The sequence below is a fragment of the Schistocerca serialis genome, chromosome 5 (genome assembly GCF_023864345.2).
Source record: "Schistocerca serialis cubense isolate TAMUIC-IGC-003099 chromosome 5, iqSchSeri2.2, whole genome shotgun sequence".
Classification (NCBI taxonomy): Eukaryota; Metazoa; Arthropoda; class Insecta; order Orthoptera; family Acrididae; genus Schistocerca; species Schistocerca serialis.
In genome coordinates, this window is record NC_064642.1 from 360,168,791 (window position 1) to 360,194,824 (window position 26,034).

Genomic DNA, 26,034 nt, shown 5'->3' on the forward strand with positions numbered 1-26,034 from the left:
GCTTTATTTTTTGCCAAAAAGCAGTAAACAGCGGGTTTTCCACGTGTCGTGGCAGCACCAAGGAAAGTTTTACCTGAAATATAGGTAAATTTTTCGATGCAGATAAAACTGCAAGACGACTCAAAGCATTTTCGTCCATCCACGATAGCTTCTTGTTGCTCGCAAACTGAACGTAAATGAATGTAGTATGAACCGGTACCACGTGAAGATTATGGAGTAAATTTCGAAATGCGTTATGTTAGCTAATTGAAACGGTATTGTTGATTGTATGAAAATGTGTAACAGTTACTAAATTACGGTCTTACTATGTGCTACTGATGACTCATCAAGAGTATTATTGACCAAATTGTCGAAAGTTCGCTTTTTGGGCCTTGATTGTGCGATTTCATCTTTTTTTTTGTGTCGAAAATAAAGGACACTTGGAACTGCACTCGAGGGCGCATGAGACCATTTCTACATCTACATCTACATTTATACTCCGCAAGCCACCCAACAGTGTGTGGCGGAGGGCACTTTACGTGAGACTGTCAGTACCTCCCTTTCCTGTTCCAGTCGCGTATGGTTCGCGGGAAGAACGACTACCGGAAAGCCTCCGAGCGCGCGTGAATATCTCTAATTTTACATTCGTGATCTCCTCGGCAGGTATAAGTAGGGGGAAGCAATATATTCGATACCTCATCCAGAAATGCACCCTCTCGAAACCTTGACAGCAAGCTACACCGCGATGCAGAGCGCCTCTCTTGCAGAGTCTGCCACTTGAGTTTGCTAAACATCTCCGTAACGCTGTCACGCTTACCAAATAACCCTGTGTCGAAAGGCGGCGCTCTTCTTTGGATCTTCTCTATCTCCTCTGTCAAGCTGACCTGGTACGGATACCACAATGATGAGCAATACTGAAGTATAGGTCGAACGAGTGTTTTGTAAGCCATCTCCTTTGTTGATGGACTACATTTTCTAAGGACTCTCCCAATGAATCTCACCCTGGCACATATATTTCCTTCAAAATGATTTGAGCAGATTTCGCTCGTTATAGTTCGAAACAATTTGTTCCATTTCATGTTTGCTGCCCATCTTTCCGTTAGCTTCTGTCACTTCGATTCGTGGAACTGAAAGCTAAACACGTTTTAGGTACGTTTAATTTGTATTTGCGAAGAAAAACTAAATGATTGACCAAATAGAGCAGTTCACTTTTGACACAGACAAACTATAGACAGATCACCGTCAGTGTGACGGCTGAGATAACGTTGGCTGCGCAAGGAGCACTGTAACTCGTGCGTTAACCTGCCTATAAAATTTAAATTCCTTGGTTCGAATACCCTTTCATTTGCATAAATATAAACTGTAAAAGTTGAAATCGCTATTTATTTTCGTTCTACCAGATGCAAACTATTTCGGTTGCAATAGCCATCACCACACAGTATTCCAGACGATATGAGGAGCCAGTGTCCCGAGCCGTTATTTAACACCGTAAGGTGTCCAACAGCAGTTAGTGGTAATGAATCTTCGTCTGATGATGGATATTATCACGAAGACTCATCATCTTCAGTAAAACGAAAACAAATTTCGATTTGAACTCTTACTTCTTTTATAATTATGTCAAGTACTGCTACTGAATCTGCCGCCAAAGGACAAAAAAATCCCTATTGGAAGGGATAATCCTGGAGAAAGAATCAAGAGCCACAGAGTGTCCATATTAAAAACTTGAATCAGTGGAATGAACTGCAGCAGCTACAACGAAATGGTACAGATGGCGAAGGACAGAGAAGAGTGACTACATCGGCAGCACCTTCCCATTAGTGTTAAAGTAATAAGTATCCGTGGCGTACAGAAACAACTGATAGAATTGAAAGAAAATCAGTCCCCAGGTACAAAGAGTACTCTACAGCATTGGTCTCTTACTTAGTTTGCATTTATCGCGAATCTCTCATCCAGCGCAAAGTCCCAATCGGCCAGATGAAAGTGCACGTGAGTCCTATATATAAGAAGTGTCAAAGTACGGACCCACAAAATTACAGATCAATATCCTTAACATGGGTTTGCTGCAGAATCCTTGAACAAATACTCACTTCTGATATAATCAACTTCCTTGAGAGGGAAAGGCTTCTGTCCACAAATCAGCAAGGTTTCAGACACGTAGTTTGCCCTCTTCTCATATAACATCCTGCGAACAATGGGTGAAGGGCAACAGACGGATACCATATTCTTAGATGTGCGTAAATCATTTGACACGGCGCCACACCGCTTTCTGTTAACGAAAGTGCTAGTATACGGAATAGGTTCCCAGTTATGTGAGTGGCTCGAAATCTTAAGTAACAGAACTCAGTGTGTTATCCTCGACGGAGAGTGTTCATGAAAGACAAGGATATCGTCGGGAGTGCCCCATGGAAGTGTGGTAGGATGTTGTTATTTTCTATATATATAAATGATATGGCGGACAGGGTAAACAGCAGTCTGCAACTGTTTGCTGATGATGCTGTGGTATGCGGGAGGGTGTCGTCGTTGAGTGATTGTAGGAGGATACAAGGTGACTTAGGCAAAATTTCTAGTTGATGTGATGAATGGCAGATAGCTCTAGATGTAGAAAAATGTAAGTTAATGCGGATGGGCAGAAAAAACATACCCCTAAAATTCAAATAAGTGATTGGGAGTGTGCTGCTTGATACAGTCACGTAGACTGAATATTTAGGAATAACGCTTCGAACAATCTGTCATGAAATGAGCATGTCAGGGTTGTAGAGGGTAAGGCGAATGGTCGGTTTCGGTTTATTCAGAGGTGTAGCAGGAATGCAGTGCAGTTGTGCCAGTCTACAGTTCGTAGCTGCGCTGAGTGGCAGCCGGGGCCGATGTTAGTAAGTCGTTATCTGCCGCTCAGTCATTGCTGCCATCAAGTCTTTGTAGCCCAGTTTGTCTTCAAATTCACCAGATTCGACATTCAAGATTACTCTAAATACGAAACAAGCCTAAAATAAATCAAGAGCCAAGTCTAGCAGAACTCAACTATGTTGTGCACAATATACATTACTCTGACAATGGAGAAACTGAGTTAGTGAGCGGTCTGTCTCGTCTGAAGAGACGATCGGCTTGAACCAATACTCGACATGACACACGTAGTTGTGTGAGGTGGCCACCTTGATTTTTGCTTATTTCGCACATCGCTGTTGCCTTTTCAAATTTGTGACCCATAACTACGCCTATTATCGTGACATTACACTCGCTTCATAATCTTTTATGATAGTGGTATGCACGAGGAAACCGGGTGCTGGAGCGATTCGCAGAAGCAAGAGAAACTGTACAACGTGACGCTGCACTCTATACCACCGTCTATAGTGTGCACTTAGGAGTGCGTGGAAAACATTTAGAGTTGATTTTTATATTACACTACTGGCCATTAAAATTGCTACACCAAGAATAAATGCAGATGATAAATGGGTATTCATTCGACAAATATATTATACTAGAACTGACATGTGATTCCATTTTCACGCAGTTTGGGTGCAAAGATCCTGAGAAATCATTACCCAGAACAACCACCTCTGGCCGTAATAACGGCCTTGATACGCCTGCGCATTCAGTCAAACAGAGCTTGGATGGCGGTTACAGGTACAACTGTCATGCAGCTTCAACACGATACCACAGTTCATCAAGAGTAGTGACTGGCGTATTTTGACGAGCCAGCTGCTCGGCACCACTGACCAGACGTTTTCATCTGGTGAGAGATCTGGAGAATGTGCTGGCCAGGGCAGCAGTCGAACATTTTCTGTATCCAGAAAGGCCCGTACAGGACCTGCAACATGCGGTCGTGCATTATCCTGCTGAAATGTAGAGTTTCGCAGGGATAGAATGAACGGTAGAGTCACGGGTCGTAACACATCTGAAAAGTAACGTCCACTGTTCAAAGTGTGCCGTCAATGTGAACAAGAGGTGACCGAGGTGCCACCCCATACCATCACGTCGGGTGATACGCCAGTATGGCGATGACGAATACACGCTTCCAATGTGCGTTCACCGCGATGTCGCCCAACACGGATGCCACCATCATGATGCTGTAAACAGAACCTGGATTCATCCGAAAGAATGACGTTATGCCATTCGTGCACCCAGGTTCGTCGTTGAGTACACCATTGCAGGCGCTCCTGTCTGTGATGCAGCGTCAAGGGTAACCGCAGCCATGGTCTCCGAGCTGATAGTCCATGCTGCTGCAAACGTCGTCGAACTGTTCTTGCTTATGGTTGTTGTCTTGCAAACTTCCCCATCTGTTGACTGAGATATCGAGACGTGGCTGCACGATCCGTTACAGCCATGCGGATAAGATGCTTGTCATCTCGACTGCTAGTGATACGAGGCCGTTGGGATCCAGCACGGGGTTCCGTATTACCCTCCTGAACCCACTAATTTCATGTCCTGCTAACAGTCATTGGATCTCGACCAACGCGAGCAGCAATGTCGCGATACGATAAACCGCTATCGCGAAAGGGTACATCCGAACTTTATCAAAGTCGGAAACGTGATGGTACGCATTTCTCCTCCTTACACGAGGCATCACAACAACGTTTCATCAGGCAACGCAGGTCAACTGCTGTTTGTGTATGAGAAATCGGTTGGAAACTTCCCTCATGTCAGCATGTTGTAGGTGTCGCCACCGGCGCCAACCTTGTGTGAATGTTCTGAAAAGCTAATCATTTGCATATCACAGCATCCTCTTCCTGTCGGTTAAATTTCGCGTCTGTAGCACGTCATCTTCGTGGTGTAGCAATTTTAATGGCCACTAGTGTAATTTCGATATGGTGAGGGTACTTAGCCGCTATAGTGTTCATATGGGTAAACACACCAAGAATTGCGTTAAGAAACGACAACTACAGTTTTCGGAGCCCATAAATTCTTTCTAAAGAGACATAGAAGCTGAAACGAGAGCCCGCTATGGCGCTCGCACTCGCATTGCGAGTTACCACAGGAGGCAACAGCTGGAGCGTGTGACACGGGACACAGGCAGAGGGAACACTGACGAAGTTTTCACCACCGCTCCCAGTGCAGAACGCACACCAGTATTTTGCGATGAATCGCGGTCGGAAGAGTTTCCCTTAAATGCAAAAAACTTAATACAATTCGCACAAAATTGTTGACCACGTATCCTATAACTTGGCCAGTCGTTTTATACACTGTTTATTTGTTTGATCTATTGCTTACTATCGTACGGTCTACTGATTCTGCAAGAGACTATTTCTATACAGCTTTATCGAATAAATTACTCCTGGTGTACGCATTTTAGTGTAATAAGAGTGTTCCTGTGAGACATCAGTCCTCACGGTCTGCTACTGCCTCTATTTAACATAACAAACACAATGAACATGTTATGATGAGAAGTGCGAGGTATACAGGAGATTCATAAAATCCGTGAAACATTTTTAAAAAATTGGCGTAGGTGAAAGACTAAACATAACGTCACAAATAATGAAGTAGGGGAAAGACAAATTCTCCAATTTGAACATGGAGACGGCAAGTTAGTTTGGAAAACCGCAGACGGAGGTGCCGACGACCGCAGTTGAACCAGACAGAGAAATCATTTGAGCATTTTGTGTGCTAGAAGTTGTGTGCAACCAAACGGTAGCGCGTATGCAAAGAGCTTTCCGTGGCAAGTTTCACGTAACACTAATGCACTGATGTGGAACTAGGAATTCGAGAGGAAAGGTTGTTTGTGCGATGAAAAACGCTGTCGGGCCGACCAGGCGTGTCAGAACAGATAGCGTACCGTATGATGGGCGTGACATTGCGAAGACTCACGAAGTCTACCTACCGATCTCTACATGATTACGCTGCAGTTCACAATTAAGTGCGTGACAGACGGCTCATCGAACCACCTTCAAGCTATTTCTCTTCCGTTCCATTCTCGAACAGCCCATGGTAAAAATGAAGGTTTATGTCTTTCTGTGCGGGTTATGATTTCTCTTATGTTATTATAATGATAATTTCTCCGTATGTAGGACGGCGCCAAAAAATATTTTCGAACTCTGAGGAGAAAGTTGCTGATTGAAATTTCATGAGAATATTCTGCAGCAAAGACTGCCACCCCAATTCGCGTATCATACCCGTGGGATTCTCACCTCTATTTCGTCATAACACAAAACGAGCTGCCTTCTTTGAACTTCTTCGATGCCTCCATCAATTCTGTCTGACGTGGCCTCCAATACCCCAAAAGAGGGCGGACAAGCATAGTGTAAGCAGTCTCTTTAGCAGACCTGTTGCATTTTCTAAGTGGTTTGCCGATAAATCGCAGTCTTTGGTTTGCTTTCCCCACAACATTATCTGTGTGATCGCTCCAATTTCAGTTAATCGTAATTGAATCCCCAAGTTTTTAGTTGAATTTACAACCTTCATATTTGTGTGATTTATCGTGTAACCGAAGTTTAGCGGATTCCTTCTATTCCTGATGTGGATGACTCACACATTTCATTATTAAACTCAATTGCCACTTTTCGCACCATACAGATATCTTGTCTAAATCATCTTGCAGTTTGTTTTGATCATCAGATGACTTTACAAGACGGTAATTCACAGCGTTACCCGCCAAAAATCTAAGAGGACTACTCTGATAGTCACCTAAATTGTTTATGTAAAGCAAGAGTAGCAGAGGTCCTGTAAAACTTCTTTGGGGAGAGCCAAATATTACTTATGTTTTCATCGACGACTTTCTAACAGTTACTACGGACTGCTATCTTTCTGAAAGGAAATCGTGAATCGAGACGCACAAGTGAAATGATGGCACCATATCTGATTAGAATTCGCCAGTAGGCAGACAAGACCGGCGTCACTTTACATTGTGGATTGTCTACATTCAGGGGAAAGCATAAATTCAGGGGTAATCCTATTGTGCTATTTTGATTGTCAGGTCCTTAACCTATTGTTCAATTAAGCAGTTTTCCATGTCACCCCTACCTGTCCTCCTCTTCCTCCCCCTCCCCTTCCTCCTCCTCCCCAATCCATCTGGGAACTGCCCTCGCCGCTACAAGTACACTTTTGATGTCAATTTGATTGACTACACTACTGTCCATTAAAAATGACACACCAAGAAGAAATGCAGATGATAAACGGGTATTCATTCGACAAATATATTATACTAGAACTGACATGTGATTACATTTTCACGCAATTTCGGTGCATAGATCCTGAGAAATCAGTACCCAGAACAACCACCTCTCGCCGTAATAACGGCCTTGATATGCCTGGGCATTGAGTCAAACAGAGCTTCAATGGCGTGTACAGGTACAGCTGCCCATGCAGCTTCAACAAGATACCACAGTTCATCAAGAGTAGTGACTGGCGTATTGTGACGAGCCAGTTGCTCGGCCACCACTGACCAGACGTTTTCAGTTGGTGAGAGATCTGGAGAATGTGCTGGCCAGGGCAGCAGTCCAACATTTTCTGTATCCAGAAAGGCCCGTACAGGACCTGCAACATGCGGTCGTGCATTATCCTACTGAAATGTAGGGTTTCGGAGGGATCAAATGAAGGGTTGAGTCACGGGTCGTAACACATCTGAAATGTAACGTCCACTGTTCAAAGTGCCGTCAATGTGAACAAGAGGTGACCGAGACGTGTAACCAATGGCACCCCATACCATCACGCCAGGTGATATGCCAGTATGGCGGTGACGAATACACGCTTCCAATGTGCGTTCACCGCGATGTCGCCCAACATGGATGCGATCATCATGATGCTGTAAACAGAACCTGGATTCATCCGAAAAAATGACGTTTTGCCATTCGTGCACCCAGGTTCGTCATTGAGTACATCATTGCAGGCACTCCTGTCTGTGATGCAGCGTCAAGAGTAACAGGAGCCATGATCTCCGAGCTGATAGTCGATGCTGCTGCAAACGTTGTCGAACTGTTCGTGCAGATGGTTGTTGTCTTGCAAACGTCCCCATCTGTTGACTTAGGGATCGAGACGTGGCTGCATGATCCGTTACAGCCAAGCGGATAAGATGCCTGTCATCTCGACTGCTAGTGATACGAGGCCGTTGGGATCCAGCACGGCGTTCCGTATTACCCGCCTGAACTCACCGATTCCATATTCTGCTAACAGTCATTGGATCTCGACCAACGGGAGCAGCAATGTCGCGATACGATAAACCGCAATCGCGATAGGCTACAATCCGACCTTTATCAAATCGGAAACGTGATGGCACGCATTTCTCCTCGTTACACGAGGCATCACAACAACGTTTCACCAGGCAACGCCGGTCAACTGCTGTTTGTGTATGAGAAATCGGTTGGAAATTTTCCTCATGTCAGCACGTTGTAGGTGTCGTCACCGGCGCCAACCTTGTGTGCTCTGAAAGGCTAACCATTTGCATATCACAGCATCTTCTACCTGTCGGTTAAATTTAGCGTCTGTAGCACGTCATCTTCGTGGTGTAGCAATTTTAATTGCCAGTAGTGTAGTTAATTAAATCGATCAATAAATTGATCCCTCCTCTGGGAGCCATCCAGCTCTCCCCCTCAACCCCCCCCCCCCCTCCCCACCTGGAAACTGGCGGGAAAAAGACTCAGTTTATCGGACATTTGGCGACAATCGGTTACAATGTATGGAATATTGTTTAAACATTTTAGACAATGTATGGAATATTATTTATTTAAACAATTTATGGGATAAAAGACTGTGTATGAAAACAGTTTATTTATTTATTCAAAGGATTTGGCGGGACATCGATTGTGGTGTGTCGCGTCCAGAGAGGGAGTGAAAAGGATATGTTGTAATCACAAGGGCTTACCTCTATCGATGTAATCGATAGACGAATTTCGTGTAGGCAGCTTGCAGAACTCCACCATGTAAAGAGTCTACAAGCTAAATAGGATGTTCATGGACACAGAACTCAGTGTACAGCACAAGAAAACTCAACTCTAATAAAACTCAGAGTAATAAAGTTCGTTGGAAGTTTACTTCTGGCGCTACTGATCTTAGCTTATTCTGATCAACGTACAGTGTTACGATATACGGCTTGACGTAACTCTGTTAGCTGCCTTCTATCTCGCCGTCCTGAGACTATCTTCTCAGTATTGTCTCGGCCCCGACGCGACTCTAAATATTCTAAGACCTCATCCTGCCGACGCTCAGCACATGGGTAGCGTCCCAGACGATTACCAACTGTGCTCTGCTTAGGTTGGGGCGGGTCCTCTTTTTATAACGCTCGTCGAGTTTCTAGAACATTCCCTCAGACGCCCATCGCCAACGAGGAGTTTACATTACCATATATGGGAACTTCCAGAGGCATTTGTGTCACTGTCAGGAGCTGCTGTCTGGGACCTCGGTCACACGCTGGATGACCAGACGCAGTTTCCATGTGTACTTAGATTCGGGAGGATGGCGGTTCAATCCCGCGTCCGGCCATCCTGATTTAGGTTTTCCGTGATTTCTCTAAATCGCTCCAGGCAAATACCGGGATGGTTCCTCTGAAAGGGCACGGCTGACTTCCTTCCCCGTCCTTCCCTAATCCGATGAGGCCGATGACCTCAGTGTTTGGTCTCTTCCCCCAAACAACCCAACCCAATCCATGTGTACTTAGTCTGTATACCCATCGTCACCAGCGTGTTTCTGTTTGAATATCCAATTACAAAAACCCCTCTGTCGTCTTCTAAAGCGGCGCCTCGCTTATAACTTTGAATTTAATGCCATATTCCATCCCTTACTAATGGGTTTCACGAAAGGTGTATGGAATATTGTTTAAACAATTTGGATAATAAAGTTTATTTATTTACGTGAAGAATTTGGCAAGAAATAGATTGCAGTGTGTGCAACATGGTTTAAACAATTTAGATAAGGTGTGGAATATTGTTTATTTATACAATTTATGGGATACGAGATGATGTATGAAATATTTAAACAATTGCGATGCTTTTTCATTTCGAACGGATAAGGAAACACATATTTACTCTGTCACAGACCGCTTAAACAAATCTGAAAAACTTTCTCGCGTCTCACCAAGCACGCAGGTTGCCTGGAGTTGGGATGCACCGGAGAGATTTTGGAAACGCCAGCGGGCTTGCCGCACCACTGTCGGCTGTCGGCTGCTGTCTCGAGTGCTCCGTATGCGTCAACTAACCCGTCAGATACAAGCGCACCTGAGAGACGCCCTCCTTCCACGGCAAACACCTGATTGGGAATCGATACTGAAATACTGGCGAAGGTCATAAATAATTAATTTCCGGTCACATGGTCCTGATGTAGGGAACATAAGGTGGACACGGTAGTTATTTCACACACACACACACAAAAAAAAAGATCGTTGCATACAAGAGAGAGAGAGAGAGAGAGAGAGAGAGAGATACAGATGAAGTTTACTTTGCAGATGATATAGGAACTAGCATGGTATATTTCGTCCCGCCATGAGCTCTAAGGCTCCTGACTCGTACCACGAAATTAACTATGTATAAATCACTTATACAACCAGTGATTATATATGCCTCTGAAGCCTGGACATTAAAAACTAAAGATATTGAAACACTGGATGCATTTGAAACAAAGGTACTTAGACGAATTATCGGCCCAATCTGTGAATGAGGAAGATGGAGGAGGAGATACAACCACGAGTTGTATATCATATACAAAGACCGGATGGTCAAATCATCCAGACTGAGGTGGGCGGGACATGTGGCTCGCATGAATCATACAGAAGTACCAAAAATAATAATATCACATCTTGAAGATGTCACAGACGTTGCTTCAGAAGATGTTCCACGCTAAATATTAATTAAATCGTTAATAGAGTCTTTAAACAACTTGCTTCACACAGTTTAAAACTACTCGACACTACACAGTAGTTTGCGTGCATAAACAATAGTTTCATGTTTTGGACGAGAACCCTTATTAAATAATCCAAACCTACTATTATTTGACGTCACGATTTGAAGCGGTGATACATGAAATGATGGTTGGAATTTTGGAATTTCAAATTTCTGTGTGAATTTATACTGTCACTGTTAGAGAGTTCCTGACCACTACAGACGTGCTTTTTTAAAGCGCTATAGAATTCCTAAGTTGACTGGTTCTCTCCGCTGCACCAGGACGAAGGAGGAGGGAGGAAAGGGTGTACCACGTGATGAGGTAGTAGCAACAACAGCAAATACCATTGCAGGACGAGGTCCACTGCGACGTATTGAGAAGTACAATCCATGACACACTTAAGCAGCGATCCAATCCGTAGTAATAAGTTGTCATGGTAGATGTCAGAGATTGCTATCAGTCAGGAATTTGACGTGGCGTTTAGGTTTTTAAAGTACTATAGAATTCCTAAATTGCTTCTTTCCACTACATTCGGGAGGAGGAAGGCGTACTGCATGATAGGATAGAGACAACAGCAAATACCACTACAAGACAGTGTCCACTGCAGTGTATTGAGAAGCACTAAACACGACACACTTAAACCACGATACAGTCCGAAGCAGTAGTTGCCATGGGTAGATGTCTGAGGTAGCTGAAACACTCTTACATCCCACTTACTGAGCTTCTGGACGCCCACATCCACCCTACCGCAGTACAGCGCCAACGTTCAGAGGTCGGCGAAAACTATACCCACGATCACAGCTGCAGTTGTGGACGCACTTGTATGCCAGAGTACACCACGCGCCACCGTGGAGAGCATCCGGGGATGATTGGACTGGTAGGAATTCGCATGTTGTCAATACAGCCTGTGCAAACACCCATCATTTTGAATCTTCTCTCACATAACACACACGTCCGCTTCTGTTGCACTCACCCAGCACACTGGTCACTTCACCAGCCCTTGCTGTCGTGGGCAAAATCAGACATGTCGGCGCATTCCTTGCAACCATCGCAGGTTGAGCTAATATGTTACTTCCGGTAACCGACGCCTCGTGACCGCCCTTGCAGCCAGCCGCAGTGCACTGCAAAACAAGCAGCTGCAGCTTGGACATATACAGTAGTTCCAACCAGTACCACCCCGACATAGAACCCCACCCCCCCCCTTCCTACCAGTTTAAATAATACACTTTACCCACTCCGAGACAGCAATGTTGTTGACCATAAACTTCGAATTTCTTGCAAGAAATGTAGATTTCTTTCTTTTATACGAGTCATTCTCGAAGACAGAAGAAATCGAGGCATACACGCTTTTTCACATCGCTGAAGTATCGTTACTTATGAAAATCCTGTAACAGTACGGCATAGGCTACATTTCTTCCAAGTATTCTCTAATAAGGCAAGAAAAAATGTTTTCTTATCTGTGATGTAATACATCACACGACTAGAATATTAAACTCATTGTTTGCTCACGATGAAGTGCTAAGATTTACCTCTATCAGTCGGAAGACCTCCTCACTTTCTAACTCCCATAAAGTAACCAGATGCCACTCCATAAACGAAGTCTCTTACGGTAACAGCACAGAGAAGTTGTAAATATCAGGTTTATACTATGTATCAATTTGTAACTTCAGTAATACGTCTGATTTTGTTACAATAGTTGTCTCCCCTGTGTAGGTGGAGATGGATAAATCGTTGAAAGATATCGCCACAACGAAAAAACATCAAGCCAACGATCATATCCGTTGTACCCTAGCCATCGCTTTCACCCACCAGATGGCACACCACTAATATCAATTTGATGTGGTAATTAATTACATTGATCATGAGAGTCACTTTGCATGGCGAATAATTTTCTTTTTTTGTAGTCAGATTACACTCAGCAGGTAGTTCAAAGTGGAATCCGTGGATGGAAGACGATGATCTTTTCGAGGAACATTATTGAGAACCAAAATTTGAATATGACCACAGAAAGATTCTATCGCCAACAACATACATTTTTTGCAAGGACCACGCTATCAAAACATGATCACAATGCCTATGATCCTGTCACCCTGCATGAAAAGCAGTCTTGGCTCTACAGGCGCACACAAGTGTCACTGATAGTGTTATACTTTCTGGTTGAAATGCGTCTGCGATTTGGAATCAAGCCTATCCATTCAACCACGTACTTGCATTTGATCCTATGGAGATATCTTTTAATGATTATAGCCACTGGTGAATCATGTTCGTGCCACTCTCATATCTCGAAACGAGTCACATTTTTCGAACCTATCTGCTACAGGAAAACTGTAACATTGTTTTACAGTCCCTCTGCATCTTGTAACTGCTCCTCAGTCTCTGCCCCATCCACTCTGCAGCTTCGTCTATGAGATCATCCCAATTTAAGTCAGAACTGAACGGAAGTCAGAGAGCCCCATATCTAAGACCTTCTGCATCCCACGGAGAAACAGGGAGAACTGAGTTAATGCAACAGGACCATGTTCTGACCACTCGGTTGAAATGGGAACATATTGTCGTAGCTCCACCAACTGTGTACAATTTGTAAGGTCAACGCCAAACAAAGCTTTTTCCAGCAACATGAGGTAGTAGAAAAGATAGTACAAGCAGTTATGGAATAGGAAGAAGAATGAGGATTTTGCTACTGCATTGCAGTCCATCTCCAAACAACAAACAGGTACTGCACTCCGAAGTAGATCTGCATCTCTCAGGTTGTATTCATGTCTGTCGCCCAATCATTCCCCCTACCCTCATCATTTTGTACCAGCCAACAGAGAAAAACTACAAGCTATAAAAACTCAGCTATCGTCATCCGGTAGAGAACTTGATAAGATATTACCACGACTCTGTCTTCAGATATATCGATAATAAATACTGTCTGCATGCTGACATTGAGAATTTGTGGCGAGCCTATTAAATATACAGGTATTGATTCACTGGAGCAAGTTGCTCATGGTCAAAGTCACTTTCACAGATCAGTGTAAAGTTTCGTCTCTTGTACTGTATGGTGACCATATCCCACAGACTAATAATTGCAAGAGAGGTTCTCTGTGTTATTGTCTGATACACTTGTTTTTTTTCTGCCGTAACACATCCAAGCAGTATATGACTGCAGCCACATACACCACTATCATCTTTTTAAAATTTTGTCCATATTTTGCTGCTTCAAACGCGATTGTACTCAATTTAGCTGTTGCTAAAACGTTAAAAACGCTTTTCTTGGATTATTTGGTAAGTTTACACCATTCATCTTTTCCACTATTTCGCACATATTTTCCGCGTCTGACTTACGAAATTCGTAACCGAACATCAAACCTATTCGTGACAGGAATATGCATTTCATCTCATTCAAGAGAACAAATAAAGGATGTATTAAGACGAGTTACACCTGAAGATGGACCCACAGGGTCCGAAATGCATCGTGTACTGAATAAAATATTGTGACTGAAGGCGTTTTTATTCATACCTCGAGTGTATTTTATTTTTTCCAACACAATTTCGAGGTCTGTGTCAGGTGCTAAACTGACAGTAACATGTCTCAGTGCATTGCTCTCACAGGAAACTGAACATCGCACAGTGTAAATCACGCTGCTGCTACTTCTACAACACGCAGAGATGACTGAAATAAAAGACAGAGGTGGTGTTTATTATTGACAAAAGAATGCGGGAGATATCACGACATATGAAAACTGGAAGAGCTTTACAACAATGTGGGGCGTTTCCAAACAGCCGTCCGAGGATGATTGATGGCCTCTACATTTAAAGTTATCTTTCACGGTGACGTGGTGGAAGATGCCTAGGTATTCCATTTCAACTGATTCCTCATACGGCGTCATGTACGCCATCACTGTTTTGGTGCTAGCCACTCGCCGGAATACATGCATGTCCAAAGGAACTTTTCATCATAACCAGAATAACACAGGCACTGCAATATAGTATGCCTGTGCTGACAGCGGGCAGGTAACTTTCTAGTGCATCATCTGATGTGCATGGGAATATACAGGGTGCGGCGAGGGAACTTCCTTATTTGAAACGCGTGACACACAGCGGCTGTTACTCATTGTTGCGTGGGTTTCAGTGCAGTCAAAAGTGCGAGACTTAACATTTTTTTAATGGTTAGTTTAGTAGCTATCATACGGTGGGCAAGAGAGGAGCGCGCGTTCGCTTTTACTGCCTACTTTTCGTATGGACGTTCGGTCATCAGAACTCAGCGCGGATCCAGAAAACAGTTCAACATCGCGCCTGCAGATCGTGTTCCCGATGGGAGATCAATTGTTATGTGGGTAGACACCTTTATGGATGCTGGAAGCGTCCAGGAAAAGAAACAAGGACCTTCAAGAACCATCAGAACGCCTGAAAACATGGAGAGGATAAGGATGTCGATTTTTAATTCCCCCAAGCTATCTACACGCAAACATGCAGCTGCCCTTGCAATTTCTGCACGCATAGTGAGACAAATTCTTCATGAAGAGTTGAAATTTCAACCGTATAAAATGTCAGTGGTGCACACACTTTATCCCTGTGATTTTCTTTCACGAAAAAATGCTTGTGAAGCCTTGATCTATGAGCTGTCTCATGATGCCTTAGTGTTCTTCAGCGACGAGGTAAATTTTCATTTGTCTGGCTGCGTGAATAAACAAAATATGCGTTATTGGAGTGGCATGAACCCCCGAGAACTTCGTGAGCAGTCCCTGCATATAGAACATGTGAATGTCTGGTGTGCACTATCTAAAGTTGGCATAATTGGCCCATGATTTTTCGAAGAGAACGATTAGGCAGTGACGGTCACTTCTGACCATTATAATAAGGCGATTGAACAATTTTTTATTCCAGAATTTGAAGAAATGGATGTGAGTGATGTGTGGTTCCAAGACGATGCCACCACAGCTCACACGGCACGAACATCGATGATCATGTTGCACGAACACTTTCCCGATTGTCTCATCTGTTTGAGTGGCCAGCACGCTCGCCAGATTTAGTGCCATGCGACTTTTTCTTTTGGAGCTGTATCAAATCCTTGGTGAATAGTCAAATGGTAAGGTGACCACCGCCGTAAGCGGGAAATCCGGGTTCGAGTCGCAACCCAGCACGTATTTTCATTGTCCTTATTCGCAACTGTGAATACGTTTAATGTATTACATGACGGTTCAATCACAGTAACACAGGCACTTCAATATCGTATTAGATAGATGTATAGTGCGAGAAGTGGCAATTGACTCCAAATTATGAAAAGTGTTACATCATCCATTTGAATACTTAAAGGTATCCGTTAAGTTTTGATTAGACAATAAGCAACACAAACCTAACGCCTGTCAATTCAACTAAATACGTAGAGATTACAGTTATGAACAACTTAAATTGGAACGTTAGTATAGACAACGTTGTGGAGAAGGCGGACCAGAGGCTGCATTTTGTTGTCAGAACTCTCAGAGGAGGTAACAGATGCACTAAAGAGACTGCCCACACTACGTTTGTCCATCCTCTCCTGGAGAAATGCTGCGTGATGTGGGATCCGTATCAGATAGCATTGGCGCAGAACATGAAAAAGTTCAAAGAAGGGCAGTGCGCTTTGTATTATCGCGAAATAGGGGAGAGTGTGTCACGGATTGATACGTGAATTGGGGTGTCAATCATCAAAACAAAGGCGTTTTCCTTTGCGCAGGATTTTGACATGTAATTTCAATCACCAAATTTCTCCTCCATATGCGAAGGGAAGGGAGTAAGACAGCGTTGTAGTCTCTCCCCGATGTTATTCAATCTGTATATTGAGCAAGCAGTAAAGGAAACAAAAGAAAAATTCGGAGTAGGTATTAAAATCCATGGAGAAGAAATAAAAACTTTGAGGTTCGCCGATGACATTGTAATTCTGTCAGAGACAGCAAAGGACTTGGAAGAGCAGTTGAATGGAATGGACAGTGTCTTGAAAGGAGGATATAAGATGAACATCAACAAAAACAAAACGAGGATAATGGAATGTAGTCGAATTAAGTCGGGTGATGCTGAGGGAATTAGATTAGGAAATGAGACACTTAAAGTAGTAAAGGAGTTTTGCTATTTGGGGAGCAAAATAACTGATGATGGTCGAAGTAGAGAGGATATAAAATGTAGACTGGCAATGGCAAGAAAAGCGCTACCGAAGAAGAGAAATTTGTTAACATCGAGTATAGATTTAAGTGTCAGGAAGTCATTTCTGAAAGTATTTGTATGGAGTGTAGCCATGTATGGAAGTGAAACATGGACGATAAATAGTTTGGACAAGAAGAGAATAGAAGCTTTCGAAATGTGGTGCTACAGAAGAATGCTGAAGATTAGATGGGTAGACCACATAACTAATGAGGAAGTATTGAATAGGATTGGGGAGAAGAGAAGTTTGTGGCACAACTTTACCAGAAGAAGGGATCGGTTGGTAGGACATGTTCTGAGGCATCAAGGGATCACCAATTTAGTATTGGAGGGCAGCGTGGAGGGTAAAAATCGTAGAGGGAGACCAAGAGATGAATACACTAAGCAGATTCAGAAGGATGTAGGTTGCAGTAGGTACTGGGAGATGAAGAGGCTTGCACAGGATAGAGTAGCATGGAGAGCTGCATCAAACCAGTCTCAGGACTGAAGACCACAACAACAACAACATGCGAAGCTATGTTGCTGACGCCTACCTACAAAGGGAGAAACGATCGCTGCATTTGAGTAAGAGAAATAAGAGCCTGACGGAAAGATTTATGTGTTTGTTTTTCCCACACGCTGTTCGAGAGTGGAATGGTTGAGAAATGCTCTGAAGGTGTACGAGAACCCTCTGCCAGGTATTTTTCTGTAGTAGTCATGTACGTAGATGTCGAGGTTGATGTGGACGTAGATGTTCCCCTTCTTTACAGGCAACACACCAGGCACAGGCACGCTGCAGAGCTCTCACTCCCACCCCGCTGGTAAAAATCTATACCCCGTGGCCGTGTCGATTTGTACCCTTACAAATCCCTCAATGTCTGCATCTCGAATTAACATTTCAAAGCGCATGGAAATAGCTGAATCTAATACCGACGGAGTTTGATGACTTTTATCGCGCATTCTGTCAAGATATGGAATTTAATTTGCACAAATATTTATTCAGCAATGAGAAAACTTGTTGACTTATTTACTGAATCATGCTTATAGGTGTAACACGTACCTATAACATATTAAAGTAGGGCTTTTGTCCTTTTTCATTAAAAGCGACTGAAGTCCTACCGAAGTACTCAGTATTTCTTTTTTTTTTTTTAACCATTAGCATTTACCCAACGAGGGAGAGATTTACAGTGTAATCAGTAGCTCTTTGTAACAAAAAAATTGCAATGATCTAGAAAATGGTTGGATTTGGCTATATATTTATTAAGGCGTTTGCGCTTCTAGTAACGATTCTTTCCGTTCATTTTGTGTCATTACGAATTAAACGCCGCGCATATTTCATGTTTCCACATACTCGTTGGGTAATGTTGTTGAGGGTAAGCAAGAGACATTCTGACGTAAATGGGGCCGCCCTCAGACACTCTTCCCGCATATGTAAATCACTGAACGGCCAAAAGGGCACTGTCAACCCTCCCCCCCCCTTTCCCTCCCCCCAATTGCAGGCTGCCGATGTGACTGCTTCCAAGGGCAACGAAAATTTGATGTTCATTCAATATCTCACGTAATTATTGACCAACTATAAAAATTTAAAATGATGACTTTAATCTTATGTTAAGATATCAATCCAAAAAAGCAAGTATAACAGTTAGAAACCGTGAAAATGGCATCTTGAGGCAGCGTTAAGTTGCACTGCTCAAATTACTCTATCTTCATCCGGTACTTGATAATATGAGTACTTAGTGACTTCCAAGAAACTTTAAACGTACTTTCAAATATTTCCTAAACCTTTCTTCTCTTACGTGCTTAACGTCAAGTATTTAACACATTACTTCATTTGTGAAGTAATTAGAAGTTTGCAGCTGTTTTGTGGATGGTGAGTTCGATTCTTTAAAAGATCGGGGGCTTACTGGTTGAAAAGAAAAGGACAGAGCTTATACTTCTGTCGCGTAATGGATGCCCTGAACCACACACTGTACAGTGTCTTCCGAAATTCTGATGTAGGTGTTAGGGGACGTCTCATTGGAGTTACTGTAGATCCAACTGCCAACTCCCCATACTGTTTATGTATTTCTGACACTTTGGTCAATGCATTATTCATTGTAATGATTCCATTTCACTTTATAAATTCCATATTTGCTCAGTTTCTCAACTGATTGTGACATGCACTACCAAGAACTTAAGGAAGTAACTGGTGCATGACATCTAACATGCAGTTGAGAAAGTGAGCAAATGAGGAATTTATGACATAACATGCATTCATTGTAACAAATATTACATTCCAGAATGAGAGTAGGAGACGAGGTACTGGCGAAGTAAATCTGTGAGGACGGGTCGTGAGTCGCGTTTACGTAGCTGAGTTGGTAGAGCACTTGCCCACGAAAGGCAAAGGTCCCGATTTCGAGGCTCGGTCCGGCACACAGTTTTTATCCGCCAGGAATTTTCAGATACTACATTGTCCAAGCTGTTTTAAAGGACATATTGAATGTTTAGGACTTCTTAAAGCTAACAAATCACTTACAGCGAAGCATGTACATGAAACATGGCAACAGACAGTGATTTTAAGGCACTGCATACTTCAGAGAAGGGCTGTAAAATTGATATTGTAGGAAGTGGAAATTTTCATCTACAGTGAAAGTTGATAAATGAGATGCTTAACAAAATTACAAATTTCAAGAACTCTCATTTCTGCAGCAACTTCGGTTCAATACCGTTAAAACCGAAAATATGTAATGGTTGAGAACGTATATGAATCCCTGTTATAGTTATTTAAAATAATTTTTATATTGTCGTTTTTAAAGTGAAATGTTCACGACCTCTCCTACTGTATTGTATTTCGTCGACCAGCATGAGAGATGCGTCGGCAAGGTGTGCAAAGATGCTGCAAGTGACTGGTTAAACTGGAATCGACACATCGATGGTTAAATCGAAACAAGCTTTGATTTGATCATCATCTTGTTTCTACTACCCAGTAGAGTTGATTGTGACGTTGTGCTTTCTATGTCCTTTGCATGTTTGTGAATAGTGGATAACAAGATCCAGGAAACCATAGCAATGGATCTCGTTGAACACACCACAAGAGCAGTGCCGGTTTAACCAGGTAGCAAGAGCTAGAAAATGCCACGGGCCCTGCGCATTAGGGGGCCCCGCTCTTGGGTGTAAAAATATTTATCAAGTTAGATGTGAATGGTATTCTACTTTCCGCCCACTGGAAAGACCGTGCGTCCAAGTGTATAATGAATAGTAACAATTTTAGTTCATTTGTAAAAGTGAGTATTTGCCACACCATGCAGTAGGTGTCGTAGTTGAAAACACCGCAAAACGTACAGAGGAATTCCCTAAAGTTGTCCAAGCTAGTCATAATAACCCCATCAGTTAGAATAATTTTCTATTGGTTATCGATGACAAAGTAATAAGTGGATACCGTATTTATTTTTGTAAGTCTACTTGTGACGAAATTAATTTCTCCTGAGACAATAATGTCTACTCTATTAAAAATAACATGAGTTTATCCTGTAGCTCTAGGCCATAGGATCGTAACCTAAAGAACGTGTTTATTATTAAAACCTGGCCCATTTTTCTAAAACGTTATCCAAATTATTGTGATCTAGATTTTTATTCGTTTAATTTGGTGTCAGATATAATTATTTTCTTAAATGTAATTTCTGATACTTGACTGCTACATTTCAAGCACTGTATTAACTTTATTATTTTGTGCAAATTTAATGATGTGTATTTGTGCAAAAATGTATTGCAATTAGATGGCGTTTATATTTTCTCATGCAGCAAAAAGAATTAATGTTTTAAATGTTTTTATGGCGATAACCATCCAAGAAAATGTAAATATCGAATGCAGTGTTTTATTTTATATCCTAAACTAAACTAAGTACCTGCTCTTAGGATTTCGTATGAGCCCCGTGCTGGCTTAATCCAGTACTGCACAAGACGACGGCAATTTCAAATGAACAAATTGTGTGACCATTTAAAACAAATTTATGTGAACTACAGATGAACAAACGAAGTCAGTGTTCCAACATACTGAGTTATTGTTTCCTTCCTGAGCAGTATGAGCACAACACCTACGAAGAACAACTTTAAAGTCTATGTGAACCTTTGCTAAATATTTCTCTATTTCCATTGTAGCCTGAAGATGAGGTTCGAACCTCGAAATATGTAGCTTCATTAAATAATTTAAATAACTAAACAAAAGCTTTGAGAGTAGTAACAGTCACTGAAACATCTTTTTATATTTTTGAAACAGTCATGAACTATTAACAGCGAAAATCGTTCTTAAATGTTATTATAAACCAGCACCAACAGTGGATGTACTTTTAGGCAATGTGATATTCCACTTTAACCCGCCTGAATGATACACTATCACAAAATAACGACTTTACAAAGAGGCATAAGAAGAACTATTCACAGAATCAAGTTGACATTTATATTATGAAAAAGATAGTTGCTATTCAACGCTATATGGTGAGTGGCAGATATTCTTTTCATAATATTGTTACGTTCCATTGTGGATTTTCCATCGTTTGATGAAGATAACACTTAAGATTTTGTGCGCCACGTGTCAACATAACAAAAACAAAATTTCATTGATATCAACGCTTTCTTAATGTCTGGTCTAGAGCAACTTATTTTTGCCTCATAGTACTTAGACTTTTTAACAATCTAGAACGTTACTCTTCCACAGGCACGTTCTAATGTCAGATTAGTGCATAAGTTCGTAGCGTATTTGTTTTCCACGCTGATATTCTGGTCGCTATGGGTTTTACCGATTGTCGTTTCTCTTATAGCCCACTGTTGCTATTTAAGGTTTCATATTGTCATTTTGTCATTTGGAGATAGTAAGTGGAGCAGTAAACTCAAGAAAATCATGTGTCAAGTGGAATAATCATAACATTTCCGAAATAATCTTCTGTTTGTGCTCAATAGGGGGGTGACAGCAGCAGAGGCAGCCAGAAATATTTGATTTGCTTGTGGGATACTGCCACTGGACAGAACACGACAAGAAAACGGTTTTCTCGTTTTAAGGAGGTAGTAATTCTCCACGTTCAGGAAGACCTTCGGAGTTTGATGATGACCGTTAAACGCATTCATCCATAAGTATCCACACCGGTGTAGTTGAGAACTGGCAAATGTAATGAACTGTGATTACTCCACCATCGTGCGACATTTGCATGCAGTGGAGAAGGTCCAAAAATCGGATCTATGGATATTGCATGCTCTAAGCCAAAATCACAAAAATTTGCGGATGGCCATTATGCGCATCTCTACCTGCTCGTGATCAGTTGGCTCCTGAACAGGACTTACCATTCCTATACCGTATAGTTACGGGTGACGAGAAATGGTGTCTTTATGCTAACATAAGGAAAAGAAAGGAATGTTTCAGCCTAAACACAGTAGCAACTCCCCATACAAACATCTGCGCGCATCCGAAATAGATAATTTTATGCATCTGCTGTAAAAGCGACGGTGTGGTATAGTGCGAATTGCTTCCCCAAGGTGTAACCATCACTGTTGACATTTATTGTCAACAACTAAGAAATCTAGTAGACGCAGTCCAAGAACAACGACCAGAGATATTGCGTGAAGTGATGCTCCACCACTATAACGCCCCCATTTTGCTATACAGGAGTTGGGTCGTCAGTCATTCCGCACCTGTCTCACTCACCTGATCTTTCGCCCTCATATTTTCACCTTTTCCGCTCTGTATAGAACAACCTCCAGGAACTCCCTCTCCGGATTAAAAGAACGCCCCGAACACGTCTCGGCGAGTTCTTCACCTCAAAACCACGTTAATTCTACCGTCAAGGAATCGAAAAGTTACCACAGCAGTGGCAAACTGTTGTAAGTAATAAAGGAGAATATATTACTGATGACAGACATCTCTGTTATGCGTACCTGTTGTGTTTATTAAACCTATGTGAAAACGTTACAAACTTGAGCACCAACTTAACACAATAGCGTTTCGCTGTGTGCTCCCTCTAGGCGTCGAACTATGGAATAGTGGGACAAATTTCTGTGTGTCTGCCGGCCGGAGTGGCCGAGCGGTTCTAGGAGCTTTAGTGTGGAACCGTGGAACCACTACGGTCGCAGGTTCGAATCCTGCCTCGAGCATGGATGTGTGTGATGTCCTTAGGTTAGTTAGGTTTAAGTAGTTCTAAGTTCTAGGGGACTGATGACATCAGATGTTAAGTGCCATAGTGCTCGGAGCCATTTGAACCGTTTTTTTCTGCGTGTCTGTACCAGACCTGATGAAATTTTTGGAGGGTATCCCGTACAGCTCCTAACAGCCGCTGCATCTACGGATTCACCGGAGCAACGCTACCGACTACGAGACCGTGCCTAAGCCGAGATGTAACTTCAGGCCGGTGGGCCGGGCTGCGGTACCGCGCTTGCGGGCGGCATATAGGAGGCGGCCTCGCACGTCGCGTCATTAGTACTCGGCCTTATGTAACTTCAATGCGGCCCTTAAATATACCTGCCCGTAATTTAAACCGCGCCTCATCCGCCTCTCACACTTGCACCTCACAAGGCCGCCGGAGGGTGCTGGGAAATTATAAATTCCAAATAGCGGAACCTAGATCGCATTGTACAAGGTGCTGACCTGACCTCAGCTCATGCAAGGCGCCTTACACGATACGCCTTGACTTTCGTAGACTGTATTCTTGTTCCATACTTAGTCACGGAGACAGAATTTTCATGATGAGAACAAGGATGAAAAGGCCATCAGAGTTAGAGACATGGAACCTTTTAAAATATCGTCCCAGTGCCATGATATGTTTTGTAGATGATAGTGTCACTACAGGGATGAATGAATATACACAACACACGATGTAACACTACAGATGCGGGCCCGAAGTGGCAGTCCCTCAACTAGTTCACAATAGTCGTCAATAGTTCAGCACTGTCAATCCAAGTTTTACATAGGACAGTCGGGCGGAGAAATTGAGTGAACAGCGTAATGAACGATGAACATCAAGTAAAGTGCTCAGCTTTATTTTTCTTCATTGATTTTTCAGTTCCCCACTAATGGGTGGGGTTTGCAGCGAATAAAACCACTCTTGAGCAAAAGTTTCACGTGCTTAACACTTAAGTGATACTGGTAAATATAGATACCAAAAACTAAACTAAACTCCTCCCGAACAGGCCACGAAGGCCCAAAGGTACCGACCGGCCGCCGTGTCATCCTCAGCCCACAGGCGTCACTGGATGCGTATATGGATGGGCATGTGGTCAGCACACCGACCTCCCGGCCGTATGTCAGTTTACGAGACCGGAGCCGCTACTTCTCAATCAAGTAGCTCCTCAGTTTAACTCACAAGGGATGAGTGCACCCCGCTTGCCAACAGCGCTTGGCAGTCCGGATGGTCACCCATCCAGGTGCTAGCCCAGCCCGACAACGCTTAACTTCGGTGATCTGACGTGAACCGGTGTTACCTCTGCGGCAAGGCCGTTGGCAAATACAGGTGTCCAAGAATGTCCATATCGCTCATTTGGAACAGTTTTTCGCCTTTGGTAATCTCTTAAATAAAATACACTGAAGATTAATCTCGTTTCTTCGTGCATAGGGATGTACCAGTTTTTCACATATTACTCCAAGTCCTACTTGCATATTTTCCACCAATAATTCTCTTTCACATATCATTCAGTAGTTTCACAACCTCCATGCACTGCTAAGATAGAATTTTGGGCTTCCTCAACACCACATCACATAAACTTGTTAGTAAATCTTAACGTCATCTGCACTTTGCCTATACAATACTCAGTCACCAACATAGAACGGAGCCTGACTCACAAACTGCCTTTGCCAGTGACTTGAGCCTTTCACCACTTGTCTGCAGAAATTCCAACATGTTCAACTGCATGTGCCTTGCGACTCAGTTTGTCAACCTTACCATGTGTTGTCTTGGGGTAATACGTCACTTCAGAATCAAACTCACTAAGCTCTAAGGCCCATCAAGACAAGCAGCTAGTTGCATCTTAAATGCATATTAGCCATTTTAATCCTGTGTGATCCATTGTAACTTTGAAGTGGTTCCACATAAGTAACATCGAAAATACGTTATACCATGAGGCTGGCCAATCATCTCTTCTTCTGTGGCTGACTAATTCCTTTCTGCCTCATTTAATTCCTGAGAAGCATAGGCTATCAGTTGCTCTGCGCTTTCTATTTCCTGTCTTAATAAATAAGGTGTGATTGCTGGCATTACAAGATAATCCAGGAAAATGAGGATGAAATCAGAGATCAACAAATCTTTTAATCATAAAAAGGCTTCTTCGCAATCTAGAGTCCATTTAAACTCCATTCTGTTCTTAAACAGGTGTTTAATGAATCTCGCTATTTCCACAAACTTCGTGTTATAATTAGTCAAACCTAAAAGGACTGCAGCTCTTTTCCCATGTTTGGAGCACAAAATTCCCACATGGCTTGCACATCACTCTGGCCAACAACATAGCCCAAATAGCGAACTTCCTCCAATACGAAATGACTCTTTTCCATCCTAAGTGTCAGTTGTGTTACTAGAAACCTATTTATTACGTCCCATAAAGGTACCATGTTATCTTGGATATCCTTAGAAAATATTGTAATGTCATGCAAGCCCTGTACCAAACATTGTTTTGGTTTCAGATATGCCCAGTAGGTGTTGGAATGTCACCAGTGCATTATTCAATCCGAATAGCATTTGATAACCCTACTTTAAATGCCATTATCGGTTGATTCTCCAGCGCTTCCTCATATTGATAATACCCACTTCACAAAACCATGGTCGTAGAATGTCAGCATTGCCTAAGGTTCCTGGTATCCAAAGTTCAAGTGCAGTCTGGATTTGGGTATGCATGCATGACTCTAAGTTGATTTAAATAATGATATTCACAACCGGATCTATAGGCTTTACTCCCCTCTGAGCTTTTCATTGAATACAGTTACTGCTGGTGACCCTACTGGGAAGTACTCTCTTCTATTATTCCCTCACACAGCTGTTAATTTACAAATTCCTCTATCAGCAATTGCAGATGATGTGAAATTTGGTATGGTTTTGTTGTATACTGATGGCTCATTCTCAGTCTGAATCCTATGCTGTATTATCAGTGTAGCTGGCAACATATTCTACT

General features: G+C 42.6%; 1 pseudogene; it reads right to left on the minus strand.

The window, feature by feature from the left end:
* Positions 1-24,260: 24,260 nt before the first annotated feature.
* LOC126482594 (5S ribosomal RNA) lies at positions 24,261-24,378 on the minus strand (annotated as a pseudogene).
* Between the last annotated feature and the right edge of the window lie 1,656 nt (positions 24,379-26,034).